Source organism: Heloderma suspectum, chromosome 3 (assembly GCF_057233095.1).
Source record: "Heloderma suspectum isolate Gila_16-S chromosome 3, 16-S_ref, whole genome shotgun sequence".
Lineage (NCBI taxonomy): Eukaryota > Metazoa > Chordata > Lepidosauria > Squamata > Helodermatidae > Heloderma > Heloderma suspectum.
This window is the reverse complement of record NC_139460.1, coordinates 140,097,955-140,119,679: the sequence shown is the minus strand read 5'-3', so window position 1 is coordinate 140,119,679 and position 21,725 is coordinate 140,097,955. Positions and strand designations below refer to the sequence as shown.

The 21,725-nt window shown below is 45.5% G+C and overlaps 1 protein-coding gene across 4 annotated transcripts in view; it reads left to right on the top strand.

Annotated features, from left to right (window-relative positions):
• The first annotated feature begins 2,907 nt into the window (after nt 1-2,907).
• Nucleotides 2,908-21,725, top strand: part of FARP1 (FERM, ARH/RhoGEF and pleckstrin domain protein 1) — a 242,542-nt gene continuing 223,724 nt past the window's right edge. For 2 of the 4 annotated variants that reach the window (XM_084844707.1, XM_084844711.1), the window contains exon 1: nt 3,208-3,565. The gene's annotated coding sequence lies outside the window, so the exon portion shown is untranslated. Of the gene's footprint in view, nt 3,174-3,207; nt 3,566-3,619; nt 3,775-21,725 lie in introns of those variants that run through there. The other 2 variants (XM_084844710.1, XM_084844708.1) reach the window with 2 other exon arrangements.

Genomic DNA, 21,725 nt, shown 5'->3' with positions numbered 1-21,725 from the left:
AATCACAAGTGCACATAATGAACCCTGACAAGACCGTATTAAACTATTATTATTCCAGCCATGTGCCCTGGAAAGGATAGTGATATGTACCACTACTGGGGTTCATCCTCCATAATCAATCAGGTTCATAAGCACTGGGTGGCCCTAAACCTATTAGGGTGCAATCCTATGCATGTTTAGATAGCTGGGGCATGCTGGGAATTGGGGCTTTTTTCTGTCTAAACATGCATAGGATTGCACCGCATCTAACTTCCAGGTTTTATCTGATGAGCAAAGTACAATATTTTCAGAATATTTAGCCATAATGTAGCAATTAATTCCATACATTAATCTTGTGTTGAGCTAATAAGTTATTTTCTTTCTCTGTTTTTTTGAGCTGGGGGAGGATGCTGTTCTGAATCTAGTATAATTTCATTGGAAAGTACAAGTACTAGCATTACAAGAGAGGGAGAAAAACATCTCTCTATCCACTTTCTTGACACTATTCATAATTGTATAAATCTTTCATGTCTCCACTTAGCTGCCTTCCCCATCCCAGCTAACCCCCCCCCCCATGCTTTAGCTTTTCCTCTAGGGAAGTACTATACAATGCCCTTGATCATTTTGGTTACCTTTTCCTGCTCCATGATATCTGTTTTGAAATGGGGTGCTGACCAGAACTGTATATAGTATTTCAAATGTGGCTGCACCAAAGATTTTGGGTGAACCCAAATGAGGCTTTTATGCTGCCATCACCCTGCCTCATTCATGGAAGTGTATGGGGGGTCCCAACAATGTCTTTTACTCATGATCCTCCCATGTTTTTCCACCACTTCTTCTGTCTTTTTCCTTACCGCAGAAAGTCCATTAAACAAAAAAAGATGGAATTGCTGCACAAGGCCTTCTCATTGCTAGCACTAGCAGCCTTCTGCACACCCTAAATGGCATATGATACTGAACAGTTTCATAGTCAAGCCCATTCCTAATAATTCCTTGCACAGAATTTGCCTTTTTCATTGCCACTAGCAATACCTTGACATTTGAATTAAGCTATCGTCCACAAGCCAAAATCTCATCCTTGGTTAGTCACATCCAGTTCAGTTCTCATACGTTTATCTTGGAAATTAGGAAAAAATGTCCTAATATGCATCACTTTATACTTACTTACATTGAAACCCATTTACCAGTCCGCTTAAGCTTTCATTATACTGAATAACTTGGTGCAACCTGTGATTTTGGACACGTTACAGCTTATGTATAATACCAGACTAGCATCTGTATCAGAAAAAAACAAAATTGTACAATTAGAAGGAATAAGGGGATGGAGCACTTTCCCAACAAAGAAAGGCCGGTTAAAGCACTTGGAGTTTTCAGTTTAGAGGCAGGGTGGGCAGGAGAGAGAGACAAAGTGACAGAGACTGTGTCTGGAAAGAAAGTGATAGAGACTTATAAAATAATGATTTGGAGATATTTTATTTTACCCTCATAACACTAGACCTTGGGGTCATCCAGTGAAATTCATTGATTGATTTATTGACTGATTCATTCATTTATTACATTCTATGCTGCCCAATAGCCAAAGCTTTCTGGGCAGTTTATAAAGATTAAAAACCATTAAAAATACATTATAAAAACATTTGCTTACAAACTTATAAACAGATAGCACATACAGAGACACATATATCTCTAAAAGAATTTTAAACAGTCAACAATAAGAAACATCCAGGACCTGTTTAAAATTATCCTCATCATATGCTGCTTAATGCCTGAGAGAAGAAGACGGTCTTAACCTGGTGCCAAAAAGTAACAATATTGGTGCCAGGTGGGCCTTGTAGCAGAGATCGTTCCACAATTCACAGTACATTACTCAAAAGAAAGAACTCCTTCCCATTCACAACCTAGATTGGTCTTCGACCGCAATGGTGGGCTGGATGAGGGCCAATAAGCTGAAGCTGAATCCCATTAAGATGGAAGCACTGTGAGCGACTGGTTCCCAGGTCTGGGAATTAGGGGAATTACCAGCTGTGGATGGGGTTATACTACCCTTGCAGTCTGGGGTGCTGCTGGATCCATCACTGTCACTGGAGGCCCAAGTGACCTCCATGGCTAGGAGCATCTACTACAAGCTTAGGCTGGTACACCAGCCGCACCTGTTCCTGGACAGGGGTAGCCTGGCTGCTCTTATCCACACATTGGTAACCTCCATTACTGTAACGCACTCTCTGTGGGGCTGTTTCGGAAGCTGCAGCTAGTGCAGAATGCAGCGTCTACATTACTGACTGGAGTGCTTTGCTGCACATATTATGCCTGTGCTAAAGGATCTACATTGGCTGCCAGCCTGCTACTGAGCTAGACTGAAGGTGTTGGCATTAGTATACAAAGCCCTATACAACTCAAGACCAGGATATCTCAAGGAAGGGCTCTCCCTGTACCAGCCTCCCAGGCCATTACAATCTTCAGGGAAGGCCCTGTCTACATTTGGCCACGACAGGGAGATGGGACTTCTCTGCAGTGGAGCTGTCCTGCGGAAAAGGGACACTAAGCCCGGGGTGTTTCCAGAGGGCTCAGAGCGCTACTGATCAGAAGACATTGTGGTGTTACTCCGTCTTCCCCCCCTTGACGGATTTTCCTTGGTCCGCAAGAAGGTGACTCTAAAACCCACACCCCTGGTTTGATTTCTCCGGAGACGAGAAGGTTGGGAGCTTCTGTGGTGGGATATTGCTTGCTGGGTCACAATCCCAGCCAGGTAGTCCTGCCCGCCGCCCCCGCTGCACTGACCATTAGGCTCTCCTTCCCTTTGTCCCCGCTGCGCGCCGGATTTAATCCCGCGTTCACCTCTCGTGCCTTCTCGAAGGCGACCGCCCCGCTAAGACCTTTGAGCACTTGTGGCCACCGCCACGCCTCTTTGCGCAGGGGACGCACACACCGAAAGGGCGACCGCTCCACATCTCCCGTCACCCGCCGCGCTCCAGTTCTGACGGCTGCCCAAGAGGGGAGGCGCGCCCCCCGCCGCCCCAGGCTCTCTTCTCCTGCCCGTGGGGAAAGTGGCAGCGGATCTGGCTCTCGGCGAGAAGAAAGGGGACAGGCGGGGGGGGGGGTGCTGTGCAGCGGGGACAGGACGCGCCCACGGACGCTGGAGGGGGCTCTTTACCGCCGCGGCTCCCCTCTCCGCCTCCCCTTTAGGCGGGGGCCGGGTGAGTAGTGGGAGGGGAAGGAGGCGGCGACGGCAGCGGCGAGCCAGGCGAAGAGAGCATTAGCAGCAGCGCCTGTTTCCCGCTTCTTGGGTCGGTGGGACGCAGCGGGGCTCTTGGCCCTGCGCTTTGGCCGAAGCGCCCCTTTCCTTCCCCTTCGCGCGCGGCGGCAGGCGAGCTCTGGCCATGGCGACCTTGGTCCCGTCGCTCCCTCACGGCTCCCCGTGCCTCCCGCCCTTTCCTCCTCCCCCTCCCGCCGCCGTCGCCTCTTCCTCCTCCGCCGCCGTCCCCCGCTGGAGCCTTTAATGGCTCGGACCCTCCGGCGGCCCCACCAGCCCGACTTGTTCCGCGCCACCACAGCGAGCGAGAGCCCGAGAGGAGCGCCGCCGCGCACGGTGAGAGGGCGCACGGACCTGGGAACAAAGGGGAGGCGAAGGCGGCGCTCGCCCGCTCGGCTGAGGGGGCGGCTCCCGCGTCCAGCGCGCGAGGGGCGCTTGGCGGGGCCGGTCTGTGGAGGGGGAAGGCCGGGAGAAGCCCTTTCTGTTGGTGCGCGGCGGGCGGAGGAGCCGCTCCGTCCGGGAAAAGCCGCTTTGGCCAAGCGGAGGTGAGCGCGCGCGCGCTGCTCAGCGCCGGGTCTCTCCCCCTTCCCCCAACGTGACACCCGCCCCCGGCTGGATTTCCACGCCGCGACTTCCAGAAGTTGGTGGTGCCTTTTGTCTCTCCGGCGCTTGGGAAGTTGCTCGGGCAAAGGGCATCGTGCTCCTTTCTCGCCTCACTTCGCTGTCGCCGCCCCCGTCACGCTTTGCAGTATCTCTCGCCGGGGGAGGGGGTGGCCGCAGGGAGGCACTCGCCTCCCCCGCCACAGTCCCTCCCCAGGCTTTGCGTGTGAACTTGCGCGCGTCTCGGGGCGGGTGGGGGGGCGCTTTTAAATATTCTAGATAATCGATCATCATATATGATCATCCCGGCCAACCTTTTCCTTGCTTTCTTGCCTTGGCTGCCATGTGGTGGAGCCAGGCAGGGGCTGGCTGTGCACAAAGGAAGCCGAGGAGGGGGCGCCTGGGAAGGACGGGCGAGCGGGACAGACAGACCCTGGGAGTCGCCGGGCTTTTTTCTCATCTGGGACCGGGACCCTTCCGCTTAGCGGGAAGGCCGAATCTCGCCGCCGGGTGGGCGTGGAGCATTGATTAGGAGGACTCTCCAAGAGGCGTGTGTGTGCGCGCACTCGGGATGGGGGCGGGGGAGGCAACCGAGGTGTGTTTGTGTGGGGGATCATATCGGAGGTGGCCTTACCATGAGCCAAGGTGAGGCTTTTGCCTTAAGATGGCAAATTTGGAATGCTGGGCGGGGGGGTCTGGAGAGACGAATCTGGCCCCTTGGGCGCAATCCACTCCTGCCGAAGCCCCATGGAAATGAAAGGGAGCCGCGCAAGAGCATGGTGACCATAGTAAATAAGGCTTGCACAGGGGAATGCCCTAGTGGATTGTGCCACATGTTAATTATCGGGAGGGAGTTCCATTTGGTTTTTCTGGCTCTGGGAATCAAAACGGTTTGGGTAGACCCTGGCGGGATTGCGGGGAAACACTCCCCCTTGAATGGAAGCCCCGGGCCCAAGCTGCCCTGTAAAAGAGGCAGTTAGTTGCACAATGTATGGTGGTGGATTTACAGATCCAGGTTGAAGAGTGGGGCTGATGCCCTTCAGGCATGGGGAATCTGATCCGTATGCCTAGTGTCAAGTATAAGCAAGGGGAATCATTTCTGAATATTGAGCAGAAGAGGCTGTGGAAGAGACCTAAAGAATCCTGCTACTGAGGAGAGCATTGTGTTCCCCAGGGGCAGGCAACCTGGGGCCCTCCAGGCTACAGTGCCGATAAGCCCCAGGCAGCATGACCAATGGACAGGTATTATGGGAGTTGTAGTCTGAGATACCTAGAGGGCACCGATTTGCCTACCCCTGCTGTACCTGCACCCAGTAGGTCAGAAAACATATTTGTATGGATGTGCTACATTGCAAGCTGCAGCCCTGAATCTTAACTTATAGATTGATCCCAAATCTCAGTGGGGTTGAGGAAAGAGAACATGCACAATAATACAGTGTGACTTACCATTCGGCTCTCCATCCAATAAATCAGCCCTCCCTCACCGTGGAGGCTGGTGGCTCCAATGTCAGTGGGGCGGTGAATCCACTCCAGTTTCAGTCAGAACTAGCCAGAACTCTAAAGGAGCTATCCAACGTCCAAAGCTATCCAAGGTGCAAAGAGTTCTGACTGAAATCTGGAGTGGATTTACTGCCCCATTGACATTGGAGCCACCAGCCTCCACTGTTGCCCAACCTGGTGACCTCCAGCTGTATTGGACTAGAACTCCCAGCACCCCCCAGTCACCAGGTTGGGGAAGGCTGCAAGAAATGATAAACTTTCCACTATGCAGTTAGAATCTGTTGCACTGTGACATCAAGCCCTGATCTCCAGTCAGGAGTTGCCCGAACCAGTTTGGGGACTCAGGTTGCATGGTAGTGGGCCTCTTCTTCGATCAGCTATTTTCAAGTACGTCAGAAATAATGTGTGTTATAATCTCTTTGGGCTGTTTCACAGATGTGTTTACATAAATTGCTTTCTTATCACTTGATGACTCAACACTTCATGACTCACAGCTGAATGTGTGAACTGTCTCAGTATCAAAAAGCATTATGTTGGGGTAATGGGAAGTAATACACAAGTTCTGTTATCATCTGTGGTGACTTAGACTGCAACTCTATGCACACTTTCCTGGGAGTAAGCCCCATTGTTCACAATGAGACTTAACTTTTGACTTATTTTTGAGTAAACATGCATAGTCTTATTCGCACATGGAAGTTATCACTGCAGTCTAAGGTTAGGATCCTGGTCAGTTGACTACCTCTACTTGGCAGCAATCAAATATTCCATGAAGTCAAGAAAGCCATTGTGTAAACAGTGATGTGTTAAGTGCATTAGTAACAATGAATGGATGCCAACTGCAAATATAATATTAGGTAAGATTGGCAGTTTCAAATTGTAGATGAGTGGTTATCAGTGAATCATGCACAATTCTTTGGTTTGGTAAAATTTATTAGGGTGCAATCCTACGGCTGCTAGTCAGCAGCTAGATGGCCATAGAATAGGTTGGTTCTTAGCAACTGACCTCCACCCCCTCCCACGCCACCTTGTAGGCAGTGTGGATTGTGGAAGAGCAGTATAGAGCAGGGGAAATGGGGTGTTCCCAGGGGCAGGCAGGGCCAGGAGGTCAGAAGTGCCGGGACAACACATCGTATGTCTCTCCTCATGCTCCAAGGTCCCATGGCTAGACAGCCGAGGCTGTCTAGCTGCGAAAGCAGGGCAGTGGGAGCAGGGAGGAGATTAGGTCCTCTCCACTTCTCCCGCCCTGCACTGGATAGGTGGTCACCCCCAGGCTCAGAGGTGACCATTGATCCGCATAGGATTGCTCCCTCCATGTTCAAACAGTTTTCAGTACCCTTCCTCCTTACCTTACATTTAAACAATGTAAGGGAAAGAAATGTTATTGTTTTTAAATCTTTACAGATATTCCAATAATGATTTCTACATGATGTAACATTTAAATCACATTAAGTGTGTGTTAATTTTTTTTCCTCGACTATTTCAAGTCAAATATTTGTGCATATAGTCAAAAAATTAACATAGAATACTTTGTTTTTGGCTTTGTTGTTTGCTAAATACAAGTAAAATAAACATGCTAAATTAGATCACTCTAGAGCATGAGAAAATTTTCTGAAGCAAACTGAATTTTTAAAATTCAAATTATCCTAGGTAAACTAGCCTAATTTGAATCATGGAATCATAGAATAGTAGGGTTGGAAGGGGCCTTCAAGGCCATCAAGTCCAACACCCTGCTCAATGCAGGAACATAGGAAAGTTACCAATTTCCTATTTGCATAGGAAAGTTACCAATTCAACATTTTCCAGAAAACCCATATCATTGTGTAAATGGCAGCCTATTACAATCACAGCTGATGTCATCTGATAGTGATAGCAGGGAAGAGAGCCCCTTGCTTCCAAGTCCTGCAGAAGTCAGGGAACACCTCCCCCCCACACACACATTAACACACACATCCTTTATGAGCAGGCTTCTGCCATACAACTCTCTTGAGAGAGCTCTGCCCTCTCTCCTCCCAGTTAAGCTACATGGCCGATTTTATTCTACTAGTCTTTTGATTAACTATGCATTTCTGAACAGGAATGTAAAGTGTACAAAGGAGTATGAAACAAACATACACAGCCATCTCACCTCATCACAGTGACACAGGCATAGGATAGGCAGAATTTTGGGGAATAGTGGCTGAATTTGTAGTATTTGGTGGGTGCTAGAAATAGGGCCTTCTTGTTGATGTCCCCTGCCCTATGGAACTTGCTCCCAAGAGATATATGGCTGGCACCATCTGTTGTTTTTAAGAGATTTTTAAAAACTTGTTTGTTTTCTTTGATTTTTAATTAAAAGGATTTTATAGTACATGTTATTTTTGTTACTGGCTCATTCTGAAATTGGTTTTAAAATTCATTTATGGTGTTATGAACTCTTATACTGATAGAATTGTATGCTTTATATTGTAAGCCACCTTGGAAAGACTGCAGTCTTGAAAGGCAGCTAAGAAATGCATTAAGGTGCAATCCTGTGGGGATAGGTGGCTGCCTCCAAACTCGGAGGCAACTACCTATCCAGTGCAGGGCGGGTGGAGGGGATCTTTTCCTCCACACTCCGCCCCCCTGCATTTGCGGCTAGGTGGATGATTTCAGCTGTCTAGCCACAGATCTTCGGAGCAGTGAGGGGGGGGGGGCAGCCGGACAATTCATAGGAAATGTCGTACTAGCCCTTCTGAGGTTCCTGGGAATGCCCCTTTTCCTTTTACAAGTGCTGCCTACGAGGGGGCGGGGAGGTGGTTTACTGGGAACTGACCTTGGAGCATGGGCTCTGAGGTCAGTTCCTGAAAACTGAATAATCCTGTGGACACCCAGCCGTTGTCTAGCAGCCATAGGATTGTGCCCTAAATAAATAAACGAAATATAATTAACAAGTATGTACTGTGAATTGAAATACATGCACACTTTACTGCTCCATACTGTTCCGCTCCTTAATAAGAGGAATGTGGAGATGACTGGGAACATTTTGCAGGTACATTCCATGAGACTAGCTGCATGGTCTCCCGCATGCTACATGACGCATGCACACATTGCCACTGGGTCCATTTTGAAAGACTTTAATTTCTCCCTTGGAAAGGAACTCTACACATTCTCAGGCACTCAACTTGTGGCACCCTATGGAAGTCACAAGTGCTCAGGAGTCAGACTACCACTGAGCCTATTGAATTTATGGTAGGGAGGAGGGACATCTGTGTGGTTGGTGTTGTGATTTATAAAACTTGTAGGAGGGGCTGGAATCTTCTATAAGACAGTAGTTCTTACATACTTTGTTTTTTACATGTTTGTGCATGGCTTTGAGAACCTTTTAGCCACATCGCTTAACCTTTGTAATTAGTATGTTTCTGTGTTTTGTTATTTAAATAAAGACTTTACATGCTTGGCTGTTATTTCACAACATTTGATTGGTCAATTACCCAAGGGTGTTTTCTTTTAAACAAACAAAATGGTGACATGCCAATATCTACTCAATCATGAAATGATGTGTGAAGCAGTCTATCTCATGGTTGAAATCCCATGCAGGTGTGCTAAGCATAGTTGCCGGCCTCCTTTTTTCCTAGAGAAGTGGTAGGACTAAACCTACAAGAGGTTTTAAAAACCTATGAATTGATGGACATGGTTGAAGACTTGTCCCCCTTAACACCTAGTGGTTGCAGCAGTTTTCCCTATGGATAATCTTAGGGCATATTTGTGCTATCCTGTAACAAAAACTCGATGATCCTCAGCACAATGGATGTGTTCAAGTGGCCCAATAGCCAAGGAATTTCATTCTCCTCTTGACCACTCACACCTCTTGTTTGTTTGCTTGCAAGCTGTCTGGCTGCTGCTTCTACATCCTCATAGCTGGCTCCATTTGAACAGGAACACTACTTGAGGAGGAAGAAAGGAACTGTGGAACCACATGGGAGGTGTTAAAGAAGGGGCCTGCCATAGGTGCCTCCTCCTGCAGTGCAGCAAATGGCTGCCAGGGAGAAGGCCTTCTTGGTGGTGGAACCTTAGTTGTAGAATGCCCTCCCTAGAGACGTTTTCCTGGTGCCTACTTTATTATCCTTTCAGTGCCAGGCAATGACATTTTGATTTCCCCCAGCTTTTTAGATGTCATTTTGATCCTGCTGCGTGTCTTACGCTACTTTTATTATTTTTGTGGATTTCAGCTTACTGTCTTTTTTGTATTGCTGTTGCTGTTTTTTGTAAACAATCCTGGGAATATAATTGAAGGACGGTATAGAATACTAAATTAAAAAATTCTAGATCAGACTGGAGGACAGAGGAGATGTGTGCTTTGTTACTAAGCAACCACGTTTGTAGTTCCTTCAGTCATCCTTCTCCTTTCCAGATAATCTTATTGCTGGCATGGAGCCAGCGAGGATATTCAGTTCCTTCTTTCTATCTGACCTGGCCTCTGCATGTTTTGGTGCATGTTCCATGTTCAGCTGGAGATGGTGGACTGGATGTGAATGCTCTGAAGCTGAAGACAGAGATGTCTTTTAAAACTATTTCAGCCATTCTAGGTGTTGTTGTTTTTTGTGGGGTGGATGTGACTAACTTCTCTCCAAGGTTATTTAACATTTTAATTGGCAGTGCTAGTAGTGTGTTAAGTGTAATTAGGACTGCAGACTTTAATCAATTTTAATCAGTGTGATTATTCAATTGACGTTTCATTGGCTGATTAAAATTTGCCCCTCGATTAGCTTGTGATATTGGGAACAAATGTCAGACTTGGGATACTTGAATGGTGTGCTTATTTGAAAACTGTGTGCTAGTTTTGGATAAATCATGACGGGGAGAAATTATGTTCCAAGGAGTTCCATCATCTTTGGCAAGAGAAGAGAGAGATCTGCAACCATTGTTAAATTATGGAATTCGCTACCACAGGATGTAGTGATGGCCACCAATTTGGATAGTTTTAAGAGGAGACTGGGCAAATACATGGAGGATAAGGCTATCAGCAGCTACTAGTCCTGATGGCTTTATGCTACTTCCAGCATCAGTGGCAATATGCCTCTGTATACCAGTTGCTGGGGAACAAGGGCAGGAGGGTCCTGTTGCCTCATGTCCTGCTTGTGTGTCTCCCATGGACAGCTGTTTGGCTACTATGTGAACAAAAGGCTGGACTAGATGGATTCTTAGTCTGATCCAGCATGGTTCTTCATATGTTCTTAACCAGGCAAGTGGCATAACATACTTATTTAATTTTAATTGGCCGAAAAACTGGCAGTAAATCAATGTGACTCTTTAATCAGTTCAGATTCCTTGATACTAGTTCCTCAGTCTATAAATTGTAAGTAAGATAGAAGTTGTATTCAGTTTTCTCAAGGTTCTGTTGCATGTGGCACTTTTATAACTGGAGTATGATATAATGAACGTAACATGTTTTTCAATCATATTTTCTTCTCAGGGCTTCTTTCAAATAGATTGGTCTCTGGAGAATGAGGAGATAACTGTTTAGATATCAGTACTATTTGGTTGTTTCAGTGTTTTATCTTCTAGACACATAGACATACTCTCCTTGTAACACATCCAATATAAATTTTAGGAAAAGCTGTTGATACTGGAGTCAATCAAATTTAAGTAAATTATTATGCTGTTTTTTTAACAATCCCTCCAAACCCTTATACTAATAAAAATGTTGCTAGTTGTAATTTATTCACATTCAAAATATAAACCTGCCACTCAAAGGTAAAGAACATCTTTGGTTTACAATTAGATACATTAAATCCATTCAGGCTGCTTGCCAAGCCATGGATGTTAAGGAAGCTTAACTATAGGCTGAATCCAAAGGTTCCTTGGAGTGATGTCGAAACCATAGTTTGTGATTTACCAGCAAAACAGAATTTGAAAACATGGTTTGAAGTGCCCTTGCAAACCATGGTTTGTTCTAACTATGCTTTGCTGTGATAATTGAATTGGCAAGCCATAGTTAAAGCCACAGCTGCATCTCAAGAAGCAGCTGCACCAAAGAAACGGGAGTGATGAGCAGATGGAAACTGAAAGCTGGCAAACAGCTTCAGGCATAGTTTGCCTGGTTTTTTTCAACACTCAAACCATGGTTTGGTTTCTAAACTGTGATTAGAGCAAACCATGGTGTGATGTGATGTCTGCATTAAGCCAACAGACATGGCCAAAAACAGCTTGGCACATGGCCACAATACTGCTATACTTGATGGCAGTTGCTGTTTCAAAAATGAGAAATTGCATGCTGAGAGCAATAGTTCTTGAGCCAAATCTTTTCTTAGAATGAATTTTCTGAGGCTGTTCAGTTGGCGGTACAAAATCTTAATGCTAATACTTGCCACTTGGGCTTCCCCTATTCTTAGGAAATACGTTCTTTGCTGAAAAAGCTGGCTTCACATGTACCTGGCTAGGATTTGAAGGTTGTTTCATAAAGTAACTTTGTAGCTAATTTTGTGAAACTGAATGGAATAAAAGAGTTGGCTATGTCATGGAGGAGTAATTTAGATATCTTTATTTATTTATTATTCAGTTTCTATACTGCTCCATAGCCGAAGCTCTCTGGGCAGTTTACGAAAGTTAAAGCATTAAAATACAATATACAAAGTTTAAAAATGATTGACATAAAAACATGCAGACAATATATACAAACAACCTATAACTAAAAACAACTTTGAACTAAAAACATTTTTTTAAAATCCAGCAATAAAACACAGCTTAAAACAACACTGCTTAAAACAGTATACCAAAGTCAGCAAAAGGAACAAGAGTTCTGAAAAGGGAAGGCCTGCCGGAATAATATCGTCTTTAACGCCTGCTTAAAAACCTTCAGCGAGGTTAGCAGGCGCATTTCAACCAGCAGGTCGTTCCACAACTGAGGGGCGGAAAGGAGACAGTCCTCTTGTGTGTGGCTGCCAGTCTCACATTAGGCAGCCGCAGCAGAGAGTCCTCAGAGGACCTTAGGTGGTGGACTGTTATCTTAACAGATTAATCCTATGGGGAGGGGTCACGAGAGTTCACGACAGGGGAGCCACTGTTTCTTAAGCCCCTCTGGGCTCACTCCAGCCAGGACAGAAGCTGGGGCATGCTTTCTCCCCACCACTACTTTTCATTGCCTTTTTCCCCTGGTGGTTGAGCCTTTTTAACACTTTCCCCTTTTGTTGGTTTCAGTGGGAGAGAAAACAAGTGCGCCAAGCTCCAGGGCAGGCATACTTTTTTGTTCTTTCTGTGGCCTTTGGATACAATTGGACCCAAGGCTCCCCCCAAGATACCCCTTCCTTCCCTTCCCCCCTACAGCCATCAGAGCAGTGGCTGGGCCTTTTCGCATGAAACAGTCCATGGCGAATCTCCTCCTCTCCCTGCAGAAAGCAAGGTCCACTGGTGGCGAAGGAGGCCTGCAGCATCCAACTCTGTCCTTCAGCTGCCTTCTCTGGGAGCTTGGGATTGCTCCCTCAGTAACAGTTGTTGAATTATCATTCAACAATACGTTAACACCAGTTGTCACGACTGGTCAAGCTTTAAATGCTGCAGGTGTTCGGAGAGAATTTTTATTTATGGCTTGCACACTTACTCCTGAGTACATTTGGGGTTGCACCCTACTTCAGTTACCAGTTCTATGTTGTTTATCTAATGAATTTCTGAGATTTCAGTACCAAAGTCTGATTACACTTCAGGTGGCAAGTATCGCATTTATACTTCTCAGATACTGGACTGGTTGATGTTACAATATACAGTTTTACTATGCAGTTCGTTATTCACATGTGTAGCACATCAAGACTTCTAAAAAAAAAATTAAAAAAAAAGATTTCTGATAAACCCCATGATGATGTCACTAGCCACATTTAAAAAAAATTCCACTAACAATTTGGTCATCCTAACTTTTACGGAGCTGAATGTAGCCTGTTTTTTGCCTTTTGTCAAGGTGTAATTTTTTCAAGTGCACTTAATGCAGCAATTATGGAAAAATCAATAACTGGAGTTAGAACCCTGATGGATCACCTTTATCGAGAGAGGGACAGGGGGAGTGCAACTCTGGTAATTCTGCTCCATCTCTCATCGGCTTTTGATACCATCGACCATGGTATCCTCATAGATTGACTCCGTGGGATGGGTATTGGAGGCACTGTGTTACAATGGTTCTGGTCCTACCTACAGGGCTGATTTCAGAGAGTAACATTGGGTGACTACTCCTCGGCCCCTTGGCAATTGAGCTATGGGGTGCCACAGGGTACCATCTTGTCCCCAATGTTGTTTAACGTTTATATGAAGCTGCTGGGAGTGGTCATTAGGGGATTTGGAGCTAAATGCCATCAGTATGCTGATGACATGCATCTCTATCTCCCTGTGACATCTGAATCAGGAGAGGCCATGCATAGGGATGGGCGAGAAATCCTCCACGGACCCCAGTGAGGCCGGATTCAAAAGAATCCAGTTCCCGGAGTCCCTGAAGGATCGGAAGACTTACCTCCGCCTCCTGGAGAAATCCTCACCGGCTGGATCCTCCCTGCCAGCCAGCTCCGGAGTGCCAGTGATACGGCCACCATTGCTGTATCGCTGGCTGGGCAGATTAACTGCGGCTGCAAATGGCATCCGGGATGCCATTTGCGGCTGTAAAGGCCTTAGTTTAAATGGCTGCATTTACCTTAAACTAAGGCCTTTATGGCCGCAAATAGCGTCCCGGACACCATTTGTGGCCGCAGTCAATCCAGCCCACCAGCGATATGGCAACGGCGGCCCGATCACTGGCACTTCGGAGCCAGCCGGCGGCTCTGTGGACTCGCCGCAGAGTGGAGCCAGCCGACGAGGATTCCGGGGGGGAAGGGACAGATCGCCTCCCCCCCCCGGGCCCCTGTGGATGCCAGGTAAGGGGGTTTCGTACACCCCTAGCCATGCAAGTCCTGAATCAGTGCCTAGACTCAGTAATGGGCTGGATGAGGGCCAATAAACTGAAGCTGAATCCTGGCAAGATGGAAGCCCTGTGGGTGAGTGGTTCCTGGGTTCAGGAGATAGGCCCACTGCCTGTTCTGGATGGGGTTGCACTCCCTCTGAAAGATCAGGTCCGTAGTCTGGGGGTACTCCTAGATCCATCATTGTTGCTGGAGTCCCAAGTGGTCGTGACAGCTCAGAGTACCTTTTACCAGCTTCGGCTGGTTCACCAGCTATGACCTCTCCTGGACAGGGGTAGCTTGACCACATTAGTAACCTCAAGACTGGATTACTGCAATGTGCTCTAAGTGGGGCTGCCCTTAAGGCTGATCCGGAAGCTAGAGCTGGTGCAGAATGCAGAATGTAACTCCTTTGCTGAGGGAACTGCACTGGCTGCCTATTTGCTACCAGGCCAGGTTTAAGGTATTAGTACTAGTGTACAAAGCCCTAAACAACTTGGGACCAGGATACCTGAGAGAGCGCCTCCTTCTTTACCAACCTGCCCAGTCACTGAGGACATCAGAGGGCATGTTCCTGGTGGTTCCACATGGACCCGTGGCCTGGTTGGATTCCACCAGGAAAAGAGCCTTCAGTGTGGTAGCCCCCTTCCTGTGGAATTCCCTGCCTTTAGAGGTCAGGCAGGCACCAACATTGTGTTTCTTCCGGTGCCTCCTGAAGACATTGTTCTTTCAAGAGGCCTTCCTTGCATGACCAGCCGTGGTTTGTTAAACTCCACTTTGTTGGGGTTTGTCTTTTTTAAACAATGTTTTAACTCTTTTAACCATTGTTTAATTCTTTTATCATGTTCACTGCTCTGAAATCTTCTGATGAGGAGCTGTATATAAATATTGTAAATAAATAAAATAAAAAAGTGTGTCAGCACAAGATTTTGGTGCCTGAGGCAAAGGTCAGGATGCCCCTCCCTATTCCACATGTAGAAGCTGACCAGACTGGCAGTTGAATCTTATTTCAACACTGGTGATGGGACAGCATCCTCCACCTCATCCAAGGGCAGCAGGCTAGCTTAGGGGATGTAGGGCAGGCTGGCTGGAACACACAGCTATGTCTTCCAACAGAGGGAAATGGCCAGGAGGCTGTCACCACACGACCGAGCCTCACTCTGCCTAATGGTAGGGCCAGCCCTGCTCATAAACTTGTGGAAATTACAGAAGATGCCCAAAGCTGCAGTAGTGCAACAGGCCTACATTAATGCCACATGTGTTACCTCTAAGAATAAAGTAATATTGTAATAAATGTTTTTAACATGGACCAATTTAGAGATATTTCATTCATTGTCTGTCTCCATTTTTAAAGTATACACTTTAAATTATGTATTATGCCCAGGTACTTGCCAGGGAGCTGGCTGGCTGGCTGGGATGAAGTGCAGTTCTATATTAAGTGTATGCTTGTTAGCAAACCTGGATTTGCTGCCATGTGAAATGTTCCTAAATAGGGCAAGGAAATCAAATGAAAATCATTGACTATGAACAAAAGAGCTACTTTAGCCTAGCCCAATAGTTCATGTTTACCTGGTGGGATTTTGGGCTTGTTTTCTTTGAACAGTTGATCACTATGCCATGTTTGCAGCTCACTTCTTTTTCAAAAGCCTTTTGCAATGGGTGGCAGTGGCGGCAGGTGGAGGGGGTGGGATACTACTGTTCAAGAAGCATGTCCAAAGCACCGTTGGATGAACAAAATTGGTTGGACAAGTTCTTTGGATCCTGGCCATGGTGAGTATTGTATTCATTTCACTCTTCTTTTAGTTGAATATGCGTGAACATACATTCCTGTAAATTATACTCTAGCAGTTTATTTTAAACAGCAGGCTGAAAGAGCGTGCTGCAATTACACTGCAAAGACAGGGTTTGACAGGGCAATGGTAAAAACTACTTCTTACTGCTTAGATATTTGTGGCTTGTCTTTGAGCTGGAGCTAATGAACCTTTTAAGAGGAATTTGGATGACGCATGCAAGGAGACCAGCATGATACGTCATTGTTCAAAGGTTATTGCTAGCAACTAAATCAATCTCTTCAAATAATCCAGGCTTCTGCATCTATTTGTTTTCTCTGATAGGTGACTAATCTATTTCAGAAGAGTTTTAAAGTCACTTGCCAAAGGCAAGATGGGGGGAAATGTAAGAATAGAATAATTCTGTGAATAAGTACGTGGATGAACCAAATATACATCAGTCTGTTTTACTTGCTCATTAACTAAAGCAGGTGGATACGCAAGCTAGAAATTTATCTTGGGGTCTAGACTGCAGAGAAACAAGTTGAAACCCTAGAAAAAATAGGAAGATTGATTTGTGGTGGAAGTGAAGGAAGAGCTGCTGCACTACCTGTCAAAGTTGCTATATTCTGCCCTGACCTTCTGAGTGCATGGGAGATGGCTCCCACAGGAGTTTTGTGAACTCTCTGAAAACCACTGTGTTAGGTACCTTCCTAGATTGCTAAAGAAACCTCTGCTTCATAGCTCTTTCAGCAATCTGGCCACATTTTGAGTAGTTCAAATGGGCTGGCAGATTATCACAATTAAATTATCAATGCCAATTAAGGCACTGCACCATCACTCATGTCCTAGCAGTGCCCCATTTATTTCCCGCTTAATATCCATGCCTTTCTGGCCATCCAGATTTACATTAAGATAAGGATATCAAAAAAATAGCTTCTTGTTTGTGACATGTCTGTACTTGAAAGGGGACTAGTACAAGAAAAAGGAGGAAAGAATCCTATAAAATTTGAAAAGGCATAGCCCTGGTATATCTGGCAAGAGGACCCTCACTCGGTTGTTTGGTTTTAGTATGATGAATAATCTTACATCTTGCCAGGAGATCTGATCCCAGATTCATCAATCTCAGTGTTTCTATCTTTATTCTGAATGTATATTGTGCTGCTGTATTCATTTGCTTCTTCTACAGAAATTTATTCCAGACTTTGGGAAGGATGTAATGGTGCCAAGCTACCAGCAAGCACAATTACATTGCGCTGCTGGAAACCAACATGTACACAATGTCAATAGTACTTGCTAGCTTGTTGAGTAATGTGGGAAATGCATCAGGCTAGCATGAACTATTAACGTTGCACAACTGTTGGTTTCCGCTAGTGCACTGTAAGTAGTACAAGCAGCCAGATACTGTTAGATCCTTCCCAGGCTTCCTGATGGGGTGGGCCAGGCCAGAAACATCTTCAGAAGCTATCTTGTTCTCCTAGTACAGATCTTGTTCTCATATTCAATCCGGCTTTTCTTTCTAGTTTATGAAGTTGGAAGTGTTGTTGGCTCCAGAGGCAGAGCAGTCGGACAAAATACTCATGCAGGCAAATAGGAGAGCCCTGGTGATAGGATTCAGTAGCTCCATGCAGAAGGGAGGGAGGAAGGGAGAGAAGAAAGAAAGAACGAAAGAAAGAAAGAAAGAAAGAAACCCACTTATAATCAGTTATCGAAGTGCAGAGTGCCTGCTGAATCCTTCTTCCTTTTCCTGTCACCCTAACTCAGTATGTGTGATTAATCTATTTCTTTCTGTCTCCTCTGTTATCACACTTCTAATCTGCCAATCTGTTGAAGAGTGGTAAAAATGAATATTTCCCACAGTTGCAATGCATTCTTATAACTGGAATAAAGTTTACAAGTGGTGTTTATGTTTGTGCAAGCAAAATCATGGGGGGATAGTTATTACAGAATACATTTCTGCCCTCTTTCATGTGCCTTGCTTGGCAAAAAAAAAATGCAAGAAGCACTGATCAGCTGGCTAATGTTAGCTGATCAGTGTAGCTAAAGTTGCTGTGGTTGGGAGAGGTGCCTGCACATTGATTGTGATGTTAGCTTACTGAACTTGTAATGAAACTTCTGTTTTCAGCTACAATCAATCACAAAGATCAGCATGTAAAATAATTGCTGCCACCCTCAGACCTCACAAATTTTACCTTTTTACTTTTTTATTTGGGTGAAGATCACACTTAAGGGGCCCACTGATTGTCTCTTGCCTTGGGGTTCACAAAAACCTGGAACCAGCACTAGTTTGAAGCTTGAGAGGATGATAGGCTGCTTAAATCTCATTGATTTCAGTACGATTAAGGGTGCAGTCCTATGGGGATACCCAGCCTTCTCCAAACTCAGAGGCAACCACCTATCCAATGCAGGGCAGGCGGAATGTGGAGGGGATCTTCTCCTCTGCGCTCCGGGCACCCTGCATTTGCAGCTAGATGGTCAATTTCGTCTGTCTAGCTGCAGAACTTCAGAGTGGGGGGGCTGGCTGGACAACGTATAGGAAGCGTCATATTGGCCTTTCCGAGGTCCCCGCCCCATCCCCAGGAACGCCCCCTTTCCTCCTCCTCCACACTGCTCTTATGAGCATGGAGCTGAGGACAATCCGTGCCGCCTACAAAGGGGTGGGGAGGCAGTTTTCTGGGAACCAACCTCAGAGGTCGGATCCTGGAAACCGAATAATGCTATGGCTGGCCAGCCACTGTCTAGTGGCCATAGGATTGTGCCCTAAAGCAGTGTAACCATGCACAGGCCTGCAGTCAAAGACTCCAGTCAGTTGGAAGCAATTGCAGTTAGATCATCGGCCTAATTTTGTGTTTGCTTTTCTTCTATTGAGGCAGCTTATTCATATTTTTCATGCTAATGGTTACTGTAGTTTGGGCAGGCTATTGTACATCATTTTTCATTATGGTATGTAATTTGGTAATAAACGTTGACCAAGGACAGATTACACATTGTGTGTATTCCATTTGAGCAGAGCCAGCCTTACCTATACACATGCTTGAACGGGCAAATGTAGTGTGTGAACTGGGCGTCAGCAGACCTTTTTGTAATTGTTCTGGTACTTTAAAAAATCAGCCACTGTGATCACGGAAATTGCTGCTCACCATTTGCATGGTCACCTGGCTGACAAATTCCTGAGTATGCACACACATAAACATAAATATTGGATTCGTGGAAGAAGTGTGTTCTGGGACTCAACTCTCCGTGGGACTCTTGAAATATTTCCTCCTTCAGATATAAGCTGGGTTCATCATGTTTTATATATTTTCGGTTTCAGCACAGAGAAAACTGGCACTTGCTTGCTAGTGTTTTAATATATCAGAATAAATAAGTTCTGTTTAAATTCGCATTGCAGAGAACTCTGATCACTCTGTCATTTCTAACAAATACTTAGAAGGACAAGCAGGCCCTGCAACAAAATGTTGCTGTGTGGAGTGCTGCTGTTCAGGGTTCCAGCCAGCCATGCCATGCCCTTTTCCGGAATACTCCATTCCATTTCCCTCCTTCTTAACAGTAAATCAGGATTCTGCAGCCATTGAGCATGCTCAGAACTCATTGGGCTGTTTTGGTTTGTTTGTTTTTGCCCTTTTACATTTTTCCCTAAATATTTTTTGTACTCCTGCATACCTTGAGGTTTCTTTGAGCCTTCTGGTGTGAGGATAGTGCTGTTCTGGCTACATAAAGATTGGCACTCAGATAACTGAGTTTGCTGTCATTTATGTGATGCTGTTAGTTATATGATGCTAATGGAATTCTTCTGTTGGGTGGCATATCCCTACATGCATGGATAAATAGGCCACAATTGTTGCTAGTGAGCTTCCTTTCTTACCTGGATTCTTTTTTAAGCTCTACTTTTCAGCTTCAGATTTATTGAGTGTACTACATAACTCTTTCTTGAAGGCTGGTTTAATAATTCTTGATGCAGTGCTGCATTGTCAATTCCTGTAACCCTAAATCAACCCATAAAAACATTTGTGCTGTGGGGAAAACACACATTACTTTCCACAGACAATGGCAATTGGCAGTCTTGGCTGAAAGGCAAAAATAAAGCCATGACCTCTGAATACTTGACATGGTTTGGGGATTATCAGCTTCTAAATTAGCCCACTTTTATGGGAATAGGACTTGCAGTGATGTGATATTCAAACAAAGATTGCTGCATTTGTGGAGAGGAAAGAAGTATTTTTGTGTTATAATCGATTCTTCTGTGTATATGAATATATATTGTATATACTCATGAAATATGTTATCCAGTATTGTGCTTTTTATAAGAAACTAAACTGTACAGTAAAATCAGCTGCAATTTGCAGGAGCGCATTTTTTCATTGTTAAACTATTCTGAGTGTTTTATGATATGATGGGTACATTATCCACTTGTATACTCTGCATTGATCCAAATTCTATGATTTGAGTAAATTATGCAAACTTAAGGCAGTAACCCACAGGCCACTTATGCCCCTGCTGATTCTCTTGTACTCTGCTGATTCTGTTGCACAAGAGCCCCGCCCCCACTTGTGCAGTGGCCATTCAGTGCTTCCAGGCCAACCCAAAATGAGTGGAAATGCTCATTTCTGGAACAGGGCAGGTCAGTGGAGCTGCCACCAACCTGTCCTGTTCCAGAAACTGGTGTTTCCACTTGTTTGGGGGCTTCCTCTAGGAAGTGCCAAATCTCTGTTATGTAAGCAGCGTGCCCTGCTTGCACAATGGAATCTGTGGGACTTGCTGCTTGCTAAAGGGAATCAGCAGATCAGCGGGGTGGAAGGAGATCTGCAGGGATGTAAGCATGCTGTAGGATACTGCCCTAAGCAATTCTGTGAATAGTTACTTTGCATAATGTATTCTCCTGGTGATAATGATACAGGGGCAAGGAGCTGATTGGGACATTGAAACCCTACCTTTAACCAGCATGAATCCTATATAAAACAATGCATAATTTCCCCCAAAGAATATTCTATGCATGCTCCCAGCAGTGGGCTTACTCTGCTGCTGCATATGTATATCTGCATAAGACTAGCTACTCAGAAGATTCAGGATCATCACCCTTCTAAATATGTGACCAGCACTATCTGAGTGGATACCACTTATTGACAGGGCAGGTCATGCATTTAGAGATGTTGGTGGCCCCGAGTCCAGGCTCTCCCATCATGTCCCTGCTGGTCTTGGTAGGGAAGGAGGGTTGATGTTGTTCTCCACAGTTCAACAGGTGGTGGGCATTGACAAAGCTGGCAGTTGTGGTCATCTATTTAGCACTGTGTGCATGGTTCTTAAATAATATAACTTGGGAATCTTGTGCACAGTCTGCATACCCCATTATGATAATTCATGAGCCAGTTCTGTTGGTATGTTTTCCAGTGATTGCTGAATCACCCCTCCAACTCCCTTTTTCTCCCCTTTTGGAAAGCCAAATGCACGAAACCCAAAAGTACAGCCATAAATTTTGCTCAATGAAGCAGGAACATTGGTTAACTATAGGTTTAGCTCAAGGGTGGGCAAGATGCAGCCCATGGGCTGCATGCAACACTCCAAGGCCTTTTCTGTGGCTAAACTTTGACCCTTGAAGGCCTTTTCAGCTTTAGCTGAAAAACTGTAGAATGCTGTGGTTGTTGTAAGCCTTGGTAACTAATACATTTATTGCAATTTTTAGAAATCTTGCTCTATAATTCTAGGATTCAGTATATTGATGGACCCTTCCCCTATGTGGTGTTAAAATGGATGGGCAAC